The sequence below is a fragment of the Stegodyphus dumicola genome, chromosome 1 (assembly GCF_044657685.1).
Source record: "Stegodyphus dumicola isolate Sdum_Otavi_A_Nest chromosome 1, ASM4465768v1".
NCBI lineage: Eukaryota > Metazoa > Arthropoda > Arachnida > Araneae > Eresidae > Stegodyphus > Stegodyphus dumicola.
In genome coordinates this window covers 285248997-285270062 of record NC_140768.1, presented here as the reverse complement: position 1 = coordinate 285270062, position 21066 = coordinate 285248997, and the positions used below count along the sequence as shown (strand labels likewise).

General features: G+C 29.0%; 1 protein-coding gene across 1 annotated transcript in view; it reads right to left on the bottom strand.

Moving 5' to 3' along the window:
- Positions 1–478: 478 nt before the first annotated feature.
- Positions 479–21066, bottom strand: part of LOC118195294 (uncharacterized) — a 36054-nt gene continuing 15466 nt past the window's right edge. The window contains exon 3 of the mRNA XM_035366589.2: positions 479–11908. The gene's annotated coding sequence lies outside the window, so the exon portion shown is untranslated. The remainder of the gene's footprint in view (positions 11909–21066) is intronic.

The following is a 21066-nucleotide window of genomic DNA, read 5'->3' as shown; positions in this document are numbered from 1 at the left end:
TACTAGTCATAGCTTTAACCTAAAAGAGGCTTATTTTTAACAGAATTTGATAGACAATTCTGCCAGTTAATAAAACTGATAAGGTTATCAGAGACAGTTTCTCCGGAAAGAACCAATATGGAGAAAAATGCATTAACCAGTTCATATGGTGTGCATGTGCATTTAATTATGGCAAAGCAGACTAGGGCTATCTGCCTAAGGGGAGGGATGCCTTCGTGGAGGACTTTCTAAGGGACACTAGCTTGTATACACATGGGGAAAACCACGAAAACGCCCATGCAGCCAGCCCGTTTGCGGGATTCGAACCTCGGACTGAACTACCAGTGTTCAGTGACTTTACCGCTCGACCGCTGGTGGGCCCCAGTTCATATGGTCTACATTAATAAGATCTTACTGTAATGTAGCATGTAAATATGAATGTAATGTAAATATTAGCATGTAAATATGAATAAACTCTTATATAATAAATACTACTATGTGGGTAACGAGAACATTTATTTCAATAAATAATTTATGTTCACATCAAAATGTAACAATACTACAGGAAACAGCATCCATACAATACACGCATGAACTGGAATGACTGGTGCCAATCAAACAACTGGGGAACGTAAAAGATTGAGCATATGATTCTTTCACTTTCATAAATATAATATGCACAATTAGTTTTATAAAGCTTAATAAAACTGGTAGACTCAATAAAAAATGAGTATATATATTATTCCATATTATTTGGAAGAAATTTAAGAACAATTTTTAAAAATACACATCTTGATACTACGTAATCTAGAAAGAGATTAAATCACTAGAACTATGTGATTGTTCTGCTACTGACCAAGAAAAAATGAAAAATCATTTTTAATCATTTTCATAAAAATGAAAAATCATTTTTAATCATTTTCATAAAAATGAAAAATCATTTTTAAACAAAAATATGTTGGGGGAAAAATTTTCTTTTGGCTTGTTTTGCTTGACACACAAATACATATAGCATAATAAAATCTATAGCAAATACAGCGTAACTAAATGAACTATACATAACGCATATAAAACAAAAAATAAATGCGTAGCAAATTGCACAAAATCTAGTTGAATTGACTCTCTCAAGTCTAAGCAAACTAATAATACAAAATATATAAAGCAAGAAAATGAATATTTAAAAAATGAAACCATTTAAACTGAATATGAAATTTACAACAACAAATAAAACATTTATAAATGAAATTTTTACAAAAACTTATGGTTTTGAAACACTAGAATTTTTTGAAACACTCTAGAAAAATTTTAGAGTACTTAAGATTTCAAATGACAACTATACATTGAAAAAGGGGAAAAAAAAAAAAAAAAAAAAAGAGAGAGAAACAAAATGTTTAATTTTTATAAATACTTTTTTTCTCTTGAATAATGAAAGAAAAAATACCGATATTCAGAAAACATGACTAAATTAAAAAAAGCTTCGTAAAGTGAAGGAACAAAAGTCTGATTATAGAGCTATTATATTCCCCCATAACATGCCTCTTAACAATTTTCATTTGTAACGAATTATGGCTACACAAATTTTAATTCCTAATCATTATTTTACATATAACAATTACAGCAAATATGTCTCATCAAGCTACAATGTAAAACATGATTATAAAATGGCCCATCATATTTAATTTTATAAACTGGCAATTAAGCATGCCTTAGATGGAGGAAAAATACAGAAGTCTCTCACTTTTGTACTGTCAAAATAAAATAATCTTTATGAAATATTTTGTACCTCTTTTACACCTGGCAAAAATATGTTGAACTGGTAAATGTAACAATTTGTCTTTCAAATAAATATGGTTGATAGTATCAGCAACACAATTACTTTGGTCTTATCTAGAAAGCTCGAATACCTTGTTAAAACGTGTTAATTTATAGGAAATATATAACGACATATCCAATTTATTCTCATGCTCTCAAATAAAGATATGGTGTATATAATAATGCAATTAGAACTTTAATGAATCTATTGTACTCAAATTCATTTGAAAAATGGCTACACTTAAAATATGCTAATATTTTTGTCAAGTACAGAAAATAAGTTTAAAAATTGAACTCCTAGATTCAAAGAGTTAAAAAGATTATGAAATACTTTAAGACAAAATGAATGCAATGAAAAACATAACTAAATGTCATTTGCTCAGAATATTTGTAATTCTTCCAAAAACAAACACATTACTTAAATGCAATCTGGTGAACTGAAAAAACTGTAAAATGAAAAAATATATATATTAATAGTAAGATATTATTTATCATGCATCATTTCATGGAAAAGGGCAAAATTTATTCTTTCTGACCTTTTTTTATCTACACTAAAGTTTATTTAAATGGTGGCTAGCAACATGCATTGTTTTCTTCATTAACTTTAATTTTTATTTATATATATTATTTCTCTGTAATACACAAACTATCTGAAATCTGAACCATATTTAGACAAATATAAACATGACATAATAAATACTTCAAAATATTACAAGAAAAAAAGTCAAGTAATTAATCTCATAACTCATCAAAACAATTTAAAATATTTCCAAAATATATATACTTGTACACTATCTGTTACATTTTTGAGATTACTCACTCAGATTACTTTTTTCAAAACTGCTTATTTTGACAAAGTTAAACCTATTTTAACTAGAATATGTAAGTCATTAGAGAAAGAATTAAATAACAGTGCTCTCAAACTTTGTGCAAGAGGATAAGTAAATGTTCCATAATATAATAATCCACAAATTTCATCTTTAACTCATTAAAAACCCAAACATTTAATATGCCAATAAAGATATAAAAGGAATCATTTAAAATTTTAACTACATTTAGTCCTAGTAAAAATACAATTATGAATAAATGTTAAATTAGATGCAAATGCATAATTTACTATAATAAACTAAACAAAAAGCTAAAATATTTCCTAAAAAATAACAGGAATTAAATTATCAGTGAAAGTCTAAACATTAAAGATAGGGAGGGAGATAAAAATCCATATGGAAGGGCAAGAATAGGTACCATTCTACCTTTGATTGGTATGTTTTATACAAAAACTATGCACTTTGTGAAATTTAGGAGGATCTTTAAAAAGTCACAGTTTTTCAATCCAACTATTTAAGGTTGAATGTTACCTAATTTTAATAAAATATTAATTAAATGAGTAATCAAACACGAAATGATTCATTTTAAAATATATTTTTTTAAGAAATGTTTGTTATGAAATAAAATAGCGGGTATTATGCACACATACTTTATTTTATTTAAACAATCCTAGTGTTTAATAGGATTATTGCCATACTAACATCATAACATCTTCATGAGAAAGGTAATAAATAGGTAAATGTCAAGAAGCTAGAAAATAGGTAAAATAACTTTCCAAAGATTTTCAAAGAAATATGCATTTTCTAATTCTTTTAGAAGTGAACATGCTATAAATATTGGACACCTGTTTTTCTGTTTAAAAATAGCAGCTGTAATTGCTGTGCTATTTTGTTACTTGTATTGCTAACATTCTACAGTATCAGCCAGAAGATTAGCACAGTATTATAGTAACACAGATTCTGCATTCATACAAATTCTCATTTCATAAATAGTATCATAACTGTAATCAAATTCAAATGGAGATAAACAATATTCAATATATTTGTTTAATACTGTAGATTTCAGCATTATTTTTGATAATGGCTACTTGCAGTTTTAAAAGGAAATGCTTTCTTTACATATTTTTGTTTCTTACAAAAAAATAACAAAACAAAGATACGATTGTTCATACTTCTGTAATAAAAAAAATGCACAGTACATGTAAAATCAATTTTATAAAAATGTACTAGTAATTTGATTTTAAATTACAAAAGAGAAAATATAAGTCATGGATAATGTATTATTAGAAGCACAACATGACGTGTAATAAGCACATTAAAGTGGGAAAACACTACTTGAAATACTCCTCCTTCCACAAAGTATTTAACAGAAATGTTATTTGAAAAGATTTATAAACATCAAACAATTACCATAAGAGAACTCTTATATTGCAAGATATCAGCTATTATACATCACAGATTGAATATATTTTTCACCTTGCACAAAATTCAATCATATTTTTATATATGCATGTACAGAGATAATATATATAAATTTCCAATAATCATTCATAAATATTCTATCAAGTGCTGATGAATGATTTTTTCCCCATAATCTACAGATAAGAGTTGGGACAGATATAAAATTGCCTTTCCTATGCTTCTCAGGAGAAACACAAAAAAGAACAATAAGGCAGAAAGGGGAGAGAAATATATGAATTTACAGTATAAAACTTTTACAAGAGCTTATGTACATGGCAGGTTTCAAATAGTTTTTTTAGAAACATATCTAAAATACACTATTAATTTGAAGATATTAAAATTTTCTTAAAAATGTTTTTAGTAACAGTATTATTCATTTAAAACAGATGCAAATCTAAGCTCACTAAATTAGCGAATAACAAGATTTTTACACTATGAATACATCTTTTTTATTTGAATCATAAATCAGTTCCCAAATTAATTAGAACTCTGCTCTAAAAATAACTTTTATATAATAATAAGAGTCGCAAGAAATTGAGAACTTCATATTAAAAAAATACATTAGTTAAAAGTTTTAATAATAATTAAATATATAAACTTAATAAATTAGTTTCTCAATTATAAACCAACCTGGTTGTACTAAAAAATGGAATTAAACTCTACCAATAATATTTAACTTTCTTCACAAACTAATGCAAATGATATACAGATCAAAAATACAAACATAAAATCATTCACAGATCTAAAATGCTGTGTATTAAAATGCAGCATGTGCTTTTTAAGAGTCAATCTACAATTATGATACTTTTATATAAATCTAAACATGTAAATCTTTTACTGAAGCCCTTTTTTTACCACTAAACAATAAAATATAATAATCAAACACATTTCTCTCTTTAAAAGCCAAAAATGAATACGATGACATATTCTTAACTATCACATTTATCAAATAAATTAGACCTCAAATAACTGCATATTACAAAAAATATTTAAGTGTTTAATTTTTCATTCAAGACATTTTAAATGCATCACTAAGTATGATATTAGTGAATTTTTTTGGCTTAGCTAAAGCTATAGCTGCTCCCAAATTAAAAAAATTATAACTGCACATCTAAAGCAACAAATGTTTTAAGACAACAATGCAAAGATCTGAATGACAATTTTTAATGAATTTAAAAGATTAATTTCAAACAACTGATGATGACACTGCTGACAAGCCTGTGGAGGGGCGGACTCTGTTGATGATATAGAAAGCAATAAATAATTTGACATCTGATAAAGATTTGGTGTCAGGAAAAAAGTATTTGAAATTTTTAGAATAATCAATAAATAATAATTACATACAAACAAAAACTGCCCCCCACCAAATATAAATAACCATTCAAATTCTACATTTTAAAACAAACCACTAAAAATTTTTTGAAAAAGTAAAAAATATTTTACACATAACTTAATATGCTTTTTGTTTTTATATTCTTATGAATGCCTCCTGTTTTGTTCTACAAACAAATTACTTTATTTAACTTTTTTAGCTTAAGTGGTTTTTCTTATTATGCCTTAAAATTTGAAAAACTCTTAAAATCAGCACAGCTTTTAACCTAAAGCTCTGTAGATTTCTGGTCTTTTACAGCACTAAGAGTTAATTTTTATCCTATCATGAATGAATTCTGGAAATACTGATTCAAGAATTTTGATCTGCTATAAAAATGTATAAGATTAAAAAAAATTAAATAATAATTAAAAACTGTAACACAAAATAAATTACTGTTTTGAAGTTACATTATATTAAAAAATTAAAACATAACTGTTAAACAATTCTGCTTTTAGAAACAATAAAATTAGACTCATAGCCTTAATTACCATTACATTCACCTTCTCAATACTGCTTTAGTTAATGATAAATTTTTAAATGCGTACAGAAAATTAATTATCTCAGCTTTAAAAAAAATTATACAGCGGTGATAGAAGAAATCTCTCTAGAGATTTTAAAAAACAATTTGATGTATTGGTCTCTATTTTCCAAGAAGCAATATTTTCATACTTTACATTTATTTGCAAATGTAATCATGCTAGGAAAGAAAACCGGACTCATTTAGAGGCTGTTAGTGTGTTAAGGATTAGAAAAATCTAATAGAATTCTTTGTTTAAGGAAAAAATTCAATACAGTAATACATATAAGATGATCAATTTATATAACATTAATAATACCTCTAACTCAGTACCTTGTTTTCATAAGCTTAACATAATTTCAATTAAAGTTCTTAACATAAAATCACTTCAAAGTCATCACCATTATTAACAAAATACAGCAGTCTAGATAACTTAGATATCAAATAAATTGCACTGCATTAGACTTTCAGCAACATGTAACCGATTGTTTCTTCTGTAAGTAATTAAAAATTATTACATTTGAGAATCAAATAGTTTGAATACCTCCCATTCAGTTAATAATAATACTAATTTTTGACTAGATAGATTCACTATATTTCTTTTTCTGAAAACTTTAGAACATGCTTAATATAAAGTGATGTAAATATATTTTAGTGAAAATGTAAGCAGCAGATTACCTTAAAATTGGCAATAACTGGCATCAAGAGTAAAATATTTTTTTGAAAGATTGAATAGTAGACTGGCCTAAAAAAGGACTGCTTGTCAATATGACAAGAAAGAAATAAAATGATTTTTGCTCGAACACTATTAAGTATATGCTTAACATTAATATATAAAAGGAAAAAATTATTTTATTTACATAAACTAACCATAAACAATTAAACACACACACATCTATCTGGAAAACAAACAAACAAACAAACAAAAAAAAAAAATACTATATACCCACAAATAATGTCATTTGTAGGCATATGCTTTTTGGTATACTTCTTAGCCTTGGTATAGCATTAAACTCATTCCAGTATTAGTAATTAAAGTCTGCACACACTGTACCTTCAGCTGAGAATTTTTGAGAGTATACTAAATATTTTTTATAAAATCAAAAATAAACAACCAGAAGCTTATGCATTATATATACTTTCATTTTAATTGACTACTACAATTATGAATATCAATGCAATTTGTCTAGATTCTTGCAAGTGCCAATCATGGTTCAACAGATTTCATAGTCGCAATTTTAAGCTTAAAAATACATTAGAAGTAGGGTAGGCAAATTCTTCCAGAATGGAAAAACCCACAGGAAAAAACTTGTTTCTTCCACTACACTGGAAGGAATAGGTAAAACAAGTTTTTGAACTTATTCACATGCAGCACTAACATATTACTCATTTAAATATTTTCATTTTCTTTATAATTTAATTAGCCTTATTTCTATGCCTGCAACAATTTTTTTTAGTAATGTATACATATAAGTTAAGTGCTAGGAGATCTGTTTTCACATCTGGAAATTCAGACTCTGAAAGAGAATTTCAATTCATACCGATAACATATATATCAAAATAATATTTTAATTTAAAATGAATGGAATAAAACTGAATTTTTTGCTATTACGCACAATAACCTTTCTTATAATTTTGAGTGAATAAATTCCCAAAGTAGAAAATCTGCTCTAAGCCAGCTAAACTTTAATTTCATTAGCCCATATAAATTTTTAAAAAGATACATTCCTTTCTCTATCATACAAGATTTAATGTACTGCAAACATTATCAGGGTAAAGTAAAATTTTGGAAATTGTACATTATCAGTAGAGCTAGCAAGTTTCTTTCTTCGTAAAGAAAATCAGCTGGAAGAAGTCGATTTTTTTTACTTTTTATAGTAATGTTATAATTTTATTCATATATAATATTACTATATTAACTAAGTATTTTCAACTGGGGAGGGCAGGGTAACTATTTTGCCGATTCAGTGATGGAAACAAACCGGCTTTCTTCTGCAGAAAAATCCTAAAGCCCAATATTTACAGAAAGAAGGTTCTCCTATATGTCTGGTGGACATTCATGGAGCTGATCATTTTTAGCAGCTGCTTAATGATAAAGAAACCAATCCTCCAGATATTTAAAAAAATCAACTTGATTGACAAAAGCAGCCATTACAGGGGGGAAGGACCTATTTTGATCAATAGAAAAGGAATTTTTCTTCCAGCATGATAACAGATCTTACCCTACAATGATAATTCAACAAAAAATTAGGGAACTCAGGTGGGAAATTCTCCTTTATATCACGGATTATTTTCTTTACCTCATTATCATCTTTCCATAGAATCGCTTCTTGCTGGGAGGGGAATTCAATTCTTATGAAGGAATCAGAAATAAATATACCAGTTGAACATTTGCAATCTTTTTCCCCCAGAACCCCCAACCCCAGAATTTTCTAAAGATGGGATAGAACAAACACTTGATAAACATGCAAGATGAGTCACAGAATACTATGTTGACATGTTGTTTAAATGTCATTTTTAAAATAACATACTAAATTTACATCATATGATAGAAAATGGCATTACTCATGCATTCTCTAATAAAAGAGAGCAAGCTAAATGAATACTGAAAACATAAAAATAATACATCAAATGAAAGATTGACAAAAATCACAAGGCTCTTTTTACAGAAGTCAGACAAAATACAAAATGGTTATACCTGAGCAGCATGAATAAAATTACAAAAACTATAATATTTTTGTAAACAAATCTGTTCCTAGACAACTACATATATATACCCACCAGTCTGCAAAGGTCTTCTGAAGCATTTTTGTGAACTTTACAGAGAGCAATTTAGAGAAGCATTTTTTCGAAACACTATCATATCATTTATTTCAGTGAGCAAATACGTGCCATTTATATACATTTTACATGCAAATAATGCTGTTAAAAACAGTAACATTTTACTTTAGGAGTTTTAATTTGATTAGATAATTTCAAGCACACTGCAGAACAGAATTGAGAAGCATACATCCTACTTAATAAAATTTAGAGGGAAGGGAAAAAAAGTTTAATAACCATTATTCAATGCATGTTGATAGAATATGGACAGTTCATCAACAAGAAAAGTAATATAAATTTTAAAAAAAATAATTTTTAAAATAGCATAATTTATGAAACAGAAATCCAAAAGTCCAGATATTAAAACAGTTTGAATTTCTGAATTTTCCTGATTCTCAAAAATGATATAAATTAAAATCAAGGAATTGATGATGAAAAATAAAAATAAATCAAGAATTGTGTTTTTAATACAATACAGCTTGAATTTATTTAAAAATTATTTATATAAGAAACAATAAATAATATCATATAAAAACATTTTTATATGATAATAAAACTTTTTCTCATTCAGAAGAATTAAGTTGCATCTGTTAATCTATCAGTAGATAGAAATATTTTAAAATTTTATTGCAGAGTTTGTAAAATATTTGTTTATGATAAATGCTTCTCCCCAAACTATTACTTACTTTCAGAGTCATAAACATGAACTATTAAACTACAAATATGCAGTCGTGTAAATAAAAGCAGAAAATAAATAAAATTTTTCCACATTTAGGAACGTTGCAGACTAGCTGATATGTTTCAGAATGTGAACAGAGTAAAGCTAAGTCTCAATGGTGCAACTATTATATATTAAGACTTCAAATTCAGCAAAATTTGCTAGTTCATTAATTCTAGTATTTCAGATTGTCTTTCTCTGGGGTCCAATTTTATGGATGACAAGAATTTCATGAATGGTTCTCATGAAATAATAGTTATGGAAGTTAGCACTGCCATAAAGTAGGCAAAATGACGGGAGGGCAGAGTTTTCTACTGAATAGTGTACAGTAATATATCATACCAGGTTTCTAAATTAAAACAGCTAAAACTTTATTACAATTCCTTTAACTAAAAAATGAAATACAAATATATATACCCTATTTACTCACATATTTTCCTCATTTTCCTATTAATTTTACCACTCGAAAATCAGAAGGGAGAAAATATGTGGCATATATCATTTCTAATGAGATAAACACAGCAAATTAAAAAGGACAAGAGACACACTAATATTATTATCTAATATTATTATATTATGTTTTTCAAAAGATTTATCAATTTCAATCATAGTTTTAACAAAAATAATTCCCTACTTGCACATAAATTTTACACTGTTATTATAAATCAGAAGTTCTTAAAACATATGCTGGATAAACTAGAAAGGAATATGTGAGGGAGAGAAATATGCGAGTAAATACAGTACATAACGTATTCTGAACAATAATTATAGGTGTAGTAGTAGTATTCTGCATTATAACACGTTACATCTTCACATTAAAATTACCGATGTTTGGAGCCAAACGATTATTTCAACATTAATTTCTGGGATTTACACAAACATTGCATAGTCTGTCCGATAGATATGTAAACTGAGGTAGCATGGTGACCTTGAGTCGACATTAGGCCATGTGCACTTGCTATTTTGTTGGTAGGGAACTTCCTAGAGTGACAGTAACCACCAGACCGTCAAAGCAAATGTCCAGCTAGAGGTGGATTTTATTGTTCTTGTCAATAATGAATATTAATGAACAGATGGAACAACGAATCAACATCAAATTTTGGGTGAAATTTAGAAAAAGCTCTCAGGAAGTTCAAGAAGTGTTGAGGGCTGTTTATGCAAATAACACATACAAGAAAACAGCTCTTTTCAAGTGGATCAAGCATTTGAGTGAGGGCCATGAAGACTTCGAAGGACTAGGCAAGGCCAAAACGACTGCTGACCTCCTGTGTTGAAGACATCATCAAATGTATGAAATCTCTTGTTTATTCTGACCATCAATTAACTGTCTGAATGATTGCTGATCAACTGAGGAATATTATCTGGGCACACAATTTTAAGAGAGCATATGGAGAGAAAATTGTGTGCAAAAACTGTCCCAAAGTTGCTAACACTTGACAAAAAGCTGAGAACGATTAAATGCTGCACTGACTGAAAAAACTAGGTGAAAACTTTTGATTTCCTTGAAAGGATCATCTCTGGTGATGAATCATGGTTGTCATATTATATGGAAATGATAAAACGTGAAATGACAAAGTACCTGAAGGACTACTTAAGACCTCCAGGGATATTTTCAACAACGGACAGGGATGTGGGACAAGTATATTGCTACAAATGGGGAGTATTTTGAAGGGAATAAGATTGAAGTACTCTAATTTTATAAAATACAATGTTTGCAACATAAGTTTGCATATTTACTGGACAGACTACTTATTTCCAAGACAGTTTGGTAATGATATGAGTAGTATAAATAGGAAAAGGAAGCAAACAACTTGACAAATCTTTAGTATTAAAAGTGTTTAAACTAAAAACTGAGTGTTTTATAAATATGACCAGCTGAAAATATCTTAAGCATTAAGTATGCTTAAATTAATTATATAAGCATTAACTAAAAGTTAATTTCAGTATTATTATTATATGAATACACAGAGCTACATGCAATACATCATAAGCATTTAAGAATAAAAGAATTAGACTTGACAGTTCTAGTGGATGCAATTTTAAGAAAGAAATACTAATATTTTGCTAAACAGAACTGAAAGCACATTTAACATGAAAATTTACATAAGATATGCTTGAGGTTTATACAAAACAGAAAAAAGCCTTAATTGCATTAAAAAAAAAAAAAAAAAAAGACTGAAAATTTGATACAAACTAACAAAGATGACATACTCACAGTTCATTTTTAAGCTTACATATTTACACAATGTATTTGTCAGAAGAATATAAAATTACAACTTTGAGTACTGCTAGATAAATAAATAAAAGATTGTTACAGGGCCTCTTCTTTTTGATTCCATAATAAACTCATTTTATTTTTCCAATTTTATTCAAACATTCCTAATGGCAGTCTCCATTTCAGTCTAGAATAAAATTGTACATTCATAAACATTTCAGAAAGCAAAATTGAAACACAAAAATTATAAATGTATTCTCTTTTATCTGCATAAATAGTACTAATTACAAAAAAAATTCAATAAATTAATTTAAAATAATTCTTCTGGAATAGCTTAATTTTGATCTCTAGAATATACAGAAACATAAAATAAAAATTTTAACTTTAAAATTTGAATTATTACATCATACACACCAAAAATATCAGTCCTTACTGAACTCAATTCATAGCAAACAAAGCATGGAAGGAAGCTTGTCTCATGCCAAAAAAACAAAAAGGAATCATTTTTCAGATTTATCCCATATTAATATATGAATTATTAATTTAGTAAAAATTTTTCATTAACTTTATATTACATTGAAACACTTATCAAAATACATCCAATAAACGCTAGATTTTTCTTATGCACTACTCATTTCAATGTTCTAAATTGTGCAAACTGTAATTTACGCCCAGGATTAACCATATTTGATCAGAAATCAAAGACGCTTATAAAAAATGTGTAACTTGTTCTTATAGTTTGATATTTGATGACATATGTAAATTTAAACATGAATATTATCTTCATGATAATATTTCATATTTTGATATCAAACACATGTAGCCAAACTTACTTACACTACTTACTTAAAACTACTTAAATGTGTTAAATATTATTCAAAAATGATATGACATAATTTATAAATGTTATTTAAAATGTTTTTTAATTACATTAATTAGTATTAATTGCAAAATATATATAAACACGTTTTATATTGCGATTCTTAAATATTTCTCAATTTCTTAAATTTATTTGCAATTCTTAAATGACTTTTATTTACAAAATGCTTCTCATAACTTGCAACACAACATTGGGAAGAAAATTTGGACTGTTACAATATTAATTAAATATAATATTAAAATATTGTGAACTTCATTCTGGTGATTGTATTTTAGAATAAACAGCAGAAATTCAAACGAAGTGCTCTTCCACAATTTTGTTTCAATTCCCCTAGCAAATAAAACTCTGTAATATTTCTTTCTTGACTAGGAGTTCTTCCTTATGAATGTCACCATGCTCATAATTTAGTTGATATTCGTTATTTGGATTCAAAAGTTTTGACAGAATAAAAATGGTATACAGCTGTTGAAATTATGTGGGAATTTCTTCGAATACATTTTCTAATGGAAAAACTCTTTTCTTCACAATTTAATTCCGTATGGCAATTTTGAATCAGATTATTCTTCACCTGCCTCGTTGATCCGACTAAATTTGTGAAAAAGATAACACTCTTAAAAATGTTCTACCAAGGGTGGACCGCCCCTTCCCTCAGCTATGCCACAGGCTGAACTTCATTCCATTAGAAGCTATGAAGCAATCTGTGAGATGACAATTTTTTTGAAAACTGAAAAATATCGAAGTCAAGCTCTGGCTGAATTAGCACCGTTTTTATTAACATTAATTATAAATACTAAAAAATATAACATAATACTAATTTGTAACATAATCTAAGAACTATATACATAATCAAAAAAATAATGAGTTTCTAAAATTATTCACTAATGTTATCAATTCAAAGAAAAGATCTGTCAAATGTAATTTCTACTCTTAAAAAATTTAAGATTATCACTGCAGTCTTCTAAAAATGTCAGTTATATAGGTATGTACAGAGATTATGACTTCAGAAGCATTTTCTGTTATGTAAAAATATGCATTGTTTTAAATTCAAAGTTGTAGTTTAAAATGGCAATTTTGTAAAAATTTTCTTTTGGTGATTGGCAAGTTTTCCCAAACTAGCGTCAAAATGACAGATGGAGAAATAAATTTTAATTCTCAGTATATTTTTGAAGAAAAACTTTAATTCCAACAGTTCAAAACAATATTATTCTTTTGTTTACTTTTTGCTTGCAAAACCAGCAATGGCACTGTTGAAGTCAAAGTGATTACTCCAATGGCTATTATGTAGAAAATTTTATAAATGTAAAATAACATTTGCAGTTCTAAAAAAAACCTCTTTAGTGACTTTACCTCGAAAACTCTTCTGATAACAGCAATTGTGAGGAAAGTTTGAAATAGTATTACAATATTTGGAACTTTGAGATGGAGAATGTATTTACTTTATTCTGTTTTACCTTGTTTACATTTACTTTGTACAGGAAATCATATTAATTTTGTTCTGGAGATTGTATTACTGATAAACTGCAAAAATTCAAAATAAGCATTCTCCTACATTCCTGTTTCAATTTTCTAGCAATCACAGAAAAAATTCTTAAGTATTTCTCTCTTGAAGAGGAATTTTTCTTTATTAATGTCACCATGATTATAATGATATTCATTATTTTTATTCAAAACCTTCGACTAAATATAAAAGATATAACAATAGCATATAGCAGTTGAAATCTTTTGTTATTTCTTTGAATCCTTTACCTAAAGTAAAAACTATTGTTCTTCTCAATTTAATTCTATATGGTGAATAAGAATCTTATTATTCTTTACCTGCCTTGATGATCCATATGATTAATACCTACAAAATAATGTTTCGAGTAAAAAGTGTTACCTGGGGCAGAGTGTCCCCTTTGCCTCCCTCTAGTTATACCATTGATGGAGACATGTTAACATGCATATGGAAAATAAGAGATTACTTTAGATATCTTTCTGGATTTCTAAAAATAATTCTAAATAAATGAATCTCTTATTATATGAGTATGGTTGGCAATATACTTGTGCTAAACAGTTATTAGAAAAATTTATAGAAAATATTTTAAGATATGGTTCATTGTAAATTAATATGAAAATATAAAAATTCAAACAGTTTCATAAAAGAATTTTATATTTTAGAAAGCGCCTAAATTATCATCCCTTTCATATCAGTTCTTACCATACACAATATACAAGAAAGCTTGAATGACTTCCATATTTCAGAGGATCGAATATAATATTTTCCACCATTAAAATACTCTTCTGAGAACCATGTCTCATGTTCATCGCCTAATTCTTAAAATATACATTAAGACAGTCTTCCTCTATTACTTCTTAAATTTTTAAATAAGAGAAAACATTAATTTAATTTTACTTCAAGATATCATAGTTAGATCAGTTCATTAAACCTTCTTGAAAAACATTTTTAACAAACCCAGCTTATAAATTAGTAGTTATCTTATGTTTTAAGCTCTTCCACATCCCTTCCTAATAACACAATTTTAATCCTATAGTGCTCCTAAATGGGTAGTACTCGAATGTGGTTAACTGTCAGATTTGCTAAGAATCAAGTATGCTTTAGGAGACTCAAAAACTTCTATTACTGCAAAGTCAACATATGTTGCTTGGGCACCTGCAATATGTTCTCATAAACTTGTGAAGACTACTACACTTTTCGTAGACATCAAAGTTACATGAATACGCAAAGTAATAACCTTCAGCCTAGTTCATATTTTAACCAAGACTCTATTGATTTCGAGCGTAACAGGTGGAGTTTCACATCACTGGAAGAAAATAAATCCTGCAAAGAAGAAAGCTGTATTTATAAACTCAAACAGTAAAACGAACATGGAGGTAGTAACATTTGTTCACAAAAATATCAACAAACATGAAAAATTAAGTTAATAGCATTTTAGAGTATTAGGAAGAACTGGATTGCATTAAAGATATTAACTAAACAAGATAAATATTTTTGAATGTGAAAAGTTTCAAAGAAATCTGATTCATCAACTGAAGAAATTTTTTGCATAATTTTTGCAGACCCCAAACTAAAACTGTGAGTAAATTTCCAACAATAATTAGCTATCAAAGATTTGTTTATTTCTTCTATTCGGACATAAGATTTGTGTCCCTTGATGTGAAATTTTTAACAGTTTGGCTAATATAGTATTTCAAACAACATTGGCAAAATATTCTATAAATTCCTCACGAATTAAAGTCAGTTTCTTTTATTCCAATCCAGTTTTTTTAAATTAATTAATTTTATTAACTTAATTTTTCATATTTTGTTACTATTTCTGTAGACACATGGTGCTACCTCCCTGTTCATTTTATTATTTGGCTTTTGGTATAAATACAGATACCTTCTTTGCAGAATTTCTTCTTACAAAATTGCTTGAATGTTACTTATCCCCAAACTGGAAAATGATCATATGAAACAAAATGGTTGCAGACCCATAAGCCTGGGAAAAGTTGACAAACGAGTCATTTTGTGAGGAATGATGCCTATCTACATTTACTTCCAACCCAACAATTCGGGTTTAAAGAAAAGCTCTCAATGAGTAAACAACTAGTGTGCATTACCAAGTTTGCAGATGCAGCTTTTTACAGCAAGTTTAATGTCACTCTACTTGTGCTGGACATGGCGAAAGCCTTCGAAACACATCTGGCAATGAGGGATTTATAAGCTTATCACTCTCAATTTGGACAGAAAGTTGCTTTTCTTATTCTGCCCTTCATCACTGATAGAAAGTTCAAGGTTTCAGTGCAGTATGCATTCTTCATTGAGAGAAATATCTTTTCAGGTGAGCTCTAAGGGTCTATCGTCGGACCAATTTTATATCTTTTCTATGAGACTTCCCAAACCCCACTAGCAGGCATAGCTGCATGTTAACATGTTATGCAGAGACCACCACTTTAGTGATTAAGTGTGCTAATATTAAATATGCCATTCATAAGTTTCAGGAAATTATTTCTCCCATGGAAGACTGGTGCTGCAGATGAAAGTTTCCATTAATGCACAAAAGTCACATTTACTATTCATTAAAAGTAGAAAACGCTCTATGCACCTTTAAAAGAAACTAAAATGTTTCAACAAGCCAGTTCCAACTGTCAAGCAGGCTAAGTACTTAGGTGTGATCATAAATTATCACCTTACTTAAATTCAATATGTACGAGAGGCAGCGATAAGAGTTACTGATTGCGTCCTGAGAACTACAAGCACATACCCGAAGCCTAACCTGAATAATAAAAAAAAAAAAAAAAAGACTTCTTTACATTACCCACTGTGTGCCCACTTTTGTCTTATGCTTTTTCTCCTGAGCAGCTGCTAAGAGCTCTGACATTAAAAAGCTCCAAGTGATACAAAGTAATTACCTCAGGATTATTATTATTATTACAGTGTCAGAAATCAGCTTCTACATGATGACCTAACTAAAATCATATCAATTTTTCTTCAAAAATGCAACGAAAACTTTTTCAGGAATGCCATTACTTGTCAGCATCTCAAATAATTTAATGTGCTCCACTACGATATATTAACTGAGGATAAATTCCTCAGTCCTTTTGCTGCTTATATGGTTAACCAGAATTTTCATATCTAATCACAACTCTCCAGTATTTTAGGAATTATATTTTTAGCAGATGACTGTCTTAAATCAATTAGTTCAACCATCACTAGATGGAGCCACAATAATGACACAAATTTTTACTGTATCTGTTTTTGACTTTCTTCTCTGCTGTATGTAATTCACATTGAATATAGATATGTACATAGTTGTGTACATAGTTCTTTGAATTTGCACCGGTATTTAAATGTATTACTATAATTTTGATAACATATTGTGTTCTTCTATATCCCATAAAGCACCCACTGACTTTAAATCCCAGATCAAGTCATGTAACCATGAACTTCTCTTTATGCAAAGATGTACTGTTGTGGACTCACTAGTAGTCATAATCCTTTAGATCCTAAAGAAAAATTAACTAAAGAAATGTGTCCCTCTGAAAGTGAAAAGGAAGAAATGAACAACGTACCTTATCGCCATCTAACTGGTTCGCTTATGTATCTTTCTGCGTTTATTAGGCCGAATATTAAATACAGTCAAAAGTTGTTAATCCGGACTCATCGGGACTTCGGCAATTCCGGATTATAGATCATCAGTTTAAATCTGGTAAAATGGCATGCAGAAATTATAAAATTAAAAATATGAAACCATAATTTATGAAATGAACAATTATGATCTAAAGGGTATCAAAATTTACGAAAAAAAAAAGCTTAATATTTATTTGTTTACTTTATTAAACATTTCTTTCAATGTAAGTTGTTTAAGTTGCTTCATTTTATGTGATAATACTTTCTCTTTAATTCTATAAACAGACATAATTTCTTGTTCAGTTAAAGTTCCGCTGTACAAGTCCTATAATTGCTGCGTCGAGAATACCGACTAATTTGTCAATCAAATTTTTTTTATTTTCAATAACCTCTGTGTCACTTTCTTCACTATCGGACCCGAATTATAATGACGAGGAATTTGATTTAAATCATATCAAAGATGGAGTACATCGAGATGAAATACTACATTTAGTAAGAAATTATAAGCCAAATAAAATAAAAACATCTGCCCTGAAGATAAGGATAGTGCTGACAGATAAACTTCCAATTCATTGTGCACTGCAGCGTTGAAGAAATGAAGATACCTTACAAGATACAGTACAAAGTCTGTAATCCGGACATCCATAATCCGGACGTCAAAGCTACAAACTTTATGGGCATGCGCGTTTAATGTATAACGGACGGTATAAGCTAGGCTAAAGTTATCTAAGGCATTTCAGTTAATGTTGCAGATTGCGCTGTTCCTTAATCTTCTAATTGGATCCGACTTATTATTTTTTGCAGATTGTTAGAACAATTTTATAAAAATTAAGATTGAACTTTCGATTATGTCAAAAAGAGTTTCCAATTCTGGAGCTGAAAAGGATCTACAAAGAAACGAAAGCATGTTTCGATGTCCATTAAACAAAAAGTGGAATTGCTGCAAAAAATGGATAAAGGCCTATCTGTCTCAAAATTATGCGAGAAGTATGGCATTGGAAAGTTCACTACATAAGACACAAGAAAAACTACAAGAAAAACTATATAAGACACAAGAAAAAGGAACTTGAATTTTTTGTGGAAGCATCTTAAACAACTTACATTGAAAGAAATGTTTAATAAATTAAACAAATAAATATTAAGTGTTTTTTTTTTTCTTTTTTTTTTTTCTTTTTTTTTTTTTTTTTTTTGTAAATTTTGATACCTTTTAGATCATAATTGTTCTTTATTTCATAAATTATGATTTCATATTTTTAATTGTATATTTCTGCATGCCATCTTACCAGATTTAAATTGCTGATCTAAAATCCGGAAAAACCCTTAATTCGGGATTGCCAAAGTCCCGAAGAGTCTGCATTACGGACTTTGGATTACGGATTGTACTGTAGTATAATGTTAATATATCATGTATTCTTCATGGAAGGAAATAATCCTTAACAGAATATAGGTTCAATAAATAATATTGTGATAGTTACTGGTCTATATCATGTCTGAAAACAAGGAATCTTCAGAAGTTCAGATGATAACACCTCCTACTTTTAATACTATTATTTGTTACTACAAAATATTGCACTTCCAAGCAGTTGCCAGCTCACCCCATTTGCGATCATAATGCATGTCTTCATAGCACAATATTAATTTTCTCTACCTCATCTGAGACTGTAGTTCAAATCAGCTTTCATTCCTGCACATTTCACAGAGCGAAACATGCTAAATTAGGTGAACAATATCATCTGCTGCAGTAGTGGTTTCCATAGTTCTGAGGCACGTTGGACGGCAAAAAAGAACCTTGAAATTCTCATATGCAGTTATCACAAGAAACAATGGAACCTATAGCACTTTTCTCTATGAAATTCAAAGTCTACAATGGTCTGCATATGACAGGGAATAATTTTAAATTTATTCTGCTATTAAGAAATTCACACACATGTAAGAGGGCAGAAATTTTCAAATTTATATGGACAGAAACCATTAATCTATGTTTTTAAGCAAAACACCCACAAATAACAGCCTCAGCAATTATGCCATTTAGATTTCTCAGTATTAATATTACGCATGTGCAAAGTTCTAAAAATTTTGTTCCTGATGCTCTTTTCACAATCAAAATAGATTCCATTCGAAAATTCTCCATTTTTAAATTAAAAAAAAAAAAATATCCAAAGCTCAACAGCATGATCAAGAGGTACAAAACATTCTCAAAAACAATATGTCTCATCTTTGAAGCTAGAATTCAAGCCGTGCCAATACTCTGATGGTAGTATTCTTTGTGACATCTCTAGACATTCCTCATCCATTTGTTCCGAATTCCTTTCACAGACTCTTCTTTAATCATCTGCATAATCTGTAGCATATAGGAATTCTAGCTACTATGAAACTCGCATTCTCGTTATGTACGACCCAAAAACTGGGTGTAATCCTTCGAATTTTGTCAAAGATATAAAAATAACCAGACACACTAAAGCATAACTTGGTAGATTCTCTCTTCCTGATGCATGTTTTACAGAAATCTAAATGGATAATTTTGGCCCATTACTGCCAACAGAAGGCAACAAACCTTTTGACTCCAATATATAGATTCTCCAGATGGACTGAGGCCATTCCTATCCTCAATAAGAAAATGAAAAATATTTGCAGAGCTACTTTCAACTCATTGACCTCTCGTTCTGGCTGCCCATCAATCATAACAGAACACAAATGAGATCCACAACGTTTGCAGAATTTACACACATTTTGGATACAAACAGAATCACAATGATAATGTGAAATGGCATTGTTGAATGATTTCATCTACATTTAAAATCCTCTTTCAAGGCTCATAAGGCCAATAACTAGTCAGAAATACTCTAACCACTCTGCTTGATATTTTAACAGGCATTAAGGTGGATCTGCAGTTATTTTGGGCAGAACTGTTGCATGGCCAAATTCTCAGGCTGCTTAGTGATATGATAATGCCATCTCCATATGAAACTCAATTCATCACTAATCTCTGGCATAGAATGCAACAACTATACCCAATAGTGACATCTGCACAAGATAAGTATTGTCAAGATAAGTATTACGTAAGTTCTACCTTCAAATCGTGTACATATGTATACTTGCATATCAATCAAGTTAAGCCACAGCCACGCTCAGGCCCACAAAGAACGGACAAAACTTTCACAGTTGAAATAAATGACCTCAAATCTACTGTATCTATAAACCGTAAAACCAGCCTATTTGTTTTCGGACTCTAATTTGCCTGAAATGAAACCAAACAGAGATTTAAACCAAACTCGCTGTGACACAAACTGCCTCAAGATCAGAAAGACGCATTTACTTCCTACAGAAACTTGCTTCCTACATTACAATTTTTTTT